Source organism: Octopus bimaculoides, chromosome 18 (assembly GCF_001194135.2).
Source record: "Octopus bimaculoides isolate UCB-OBI-ISO-001 chromosome 18, ASM119413v2, whole genome shotgun sequence".
NCBI lineage: Eukaryota > Metazoa > Mollusca > Cephalopoda > Octopoda > Octopodidae > Octopus > Octopus bimaculoides.
In genome coordinates, this window is record NC_068998.1 from 10,036,259 (window position 1) to 10,038,657 (window position 2,399).

The window sequence follows — 2,399 nt, forward strand, 5'->3', positions numbered from 1 at the left end:
GTTTTGAAATCAGTAGTTCTTTGACTGCTATTTCTGAATTCTCAGTATGTTGGAGAAGCAGGTTACTGTCAATCCCTATACATTTATGATTATATATATATATATATATATATATGTATTTATACACACACACATATGTATGTATGTATACATGATTGTGTATACATCAAAGTGTTTATGTATGTTTTACGATAATGCCTGTACCTCTTCTTCATGATTTCTGCTTTGTATTCATTAATCAGGCATTTAGGTGTGAGTATTAATGGCATGCAACTTTGTATCACACCTCAGAACATTCTAGGTTATTGGGACATACCACATCACGAAGTACTTTTTTTTTTGAGGGTTTTATTACACCAATTTTCTGCCCATCCCTGTTTCCAAATTGATGTTTATATTATCTGCCTATTAGGGAGAATAATTTCATAAACTATTATCTGTTGGGGTTCAAATTCCTTACATTTCATAGACAACATAACTCATTATAAACACTTTATTATATACACTATTATTATTATTATTATTATTATTATTATTATTATTATTATTATTTATTATTAATATTATTATTATTATTATCATTATTGTTATTGTTATTATTATCATTATTATTATAATTTATTATTAAATAGGGGGGCTCTGAAAGGGGTCTCAGGGAGTAGCATCCCTGCATTCCTGAGCTAGTTTTCCACCACGCTTCTTAAAAATCATGGTAGAGGCCTTGGTCTCAGGACCACTCATGTCTAGTTAGGGGGTAAGCAAAGGCATGTGCCCCATAGAAAATCCAGCCCCTAAAAAGCCTCATGATAGCAAAGGAGAATGGACACCAGCCAGCCCAAATGTTGGGGTGGGCTGCACCTGCCTACCTCGGTTGCTATGGCATTGACGGAGATCCAGCCAGCCCCGTTAATGGGGACAAAACCCGAATTTAAAACACTTAATGATGATGATGATTTTAAGGTGAACTGGCAGAATCGTTAGCACACTTGATGAAATGCTTAGTGGTAGTTCACCCATTGCTATGTTCTGAGTTCAAATTCTGCCAAGGTCGACTTTGCCTTTCATCCTTTCGGGGTCAATAAAATAAGTACCAGTTGAACACTAGGGGCCGATATAATCAACTCATCCCCACCACCCTCAAGCTGCCCTTGTGGCAAAAATTTGAAATAATAATAATTATTATTATTATTATCATCATCATTATAATTAAGGCGGCGAGCTGGCAGAATCGTTAGCACGCTGGACGAAATGCTTAGTAGTATTTTGCCCGTCACTACATCCTGAGTTCAAATTCTGCCGAGGTTGACTTTGCTTGTCATCCTTTCAAGGTCAATAAATTAAATACTAGTGAAATACCGGTGTCAATGTAATCAACTAGTCCCCTCCCCTCCAAAATTTGAAGCTTTGTGCCTATAGTAGAAAGGATTATTATTATTTTATTATTATTAATATTAATACTATTACTACTATTAGGTGTGTGTGTATGTGTGTGTGTATGTGTGTGTGTGTCTCTCTCACTCTCTCTCTCTCTCTCTCTAGACTTCATAGTAAAATGTTCAAAGCTTTAATAGTGCTAATATAACAGAATTCAACATCTTAGAAATCTCACAAGAAAGACAAATGCATGAGAAAATTAATTCAGTGTGTGTGTGTGTGTGTGTGTGTGTGTGTGTCTGTGTTTGTGTGTATGTGTGCATGCGCCCACACCCACATGCATGTGTTAGAGGGAAGGGGAAGGGGAGGGAGAGGAAGTGAGAGAGAAAGAGAGAAATAAGGGTGCTAAAACTTGAAATGCAGGTTTGCTCTCAGTCACACACACACACACACACACAAAATCAAAGAAAAAAAACGAAACTTACACCCAGTCACCTTTATTATGACATATTCAACAATTTTCTCACATTTTTTCACACACACACACACCCAAAAACATAAATACATCACCTTCGTTCATTACTAATAAACTTCAATTTGTCAACTTTTGGAACATATATATGCACTTAAAAATCACATTTAGGTTTGCCTTCAAACAAATGCATATATGCATATATAAGGTTGTGTATGAAGAGAGCAACGATGCATAATGCAGGTTAGGCTGCAGTCACACATTAACACAGATATTACTTTGAGACCAACAGACAACAGACCAGCCGACCAACTGACCAGTGCCCAACCTGCAGCAGAGCCTTCGAAGCACACATTGCACTGATTCACCACAGCTCTGGACGCACCATCTCCTGTCTTCTTTCATGTGATGTCCTTGGTCATTACTGACAATGATGGACGAACTAATGATAATAAAAATGATAATAAATCGAATTAAATTCGACGACTGGCACCCATGCCAATGTCGTCTCCTTCACTGGAAACGAAACTCGGCTTGCGAAGAAGACCTATTG

The 2,399-nt window shown here is 37.0% G+C and overlaps 1 protein-coding gene across 1 annotated transcript in view; it reads right to left on the reverse strand.

Annotated features, from left to right (window-relative positions):
* Window positions 1-2,399, reverse strand: part of LOC106874478 (integrin beta pat-3) — a 19,307-nt gene that overhangs the window by 16,497 nt on the left and 411 nt on the right. The window lies entirely within an intron of this gene.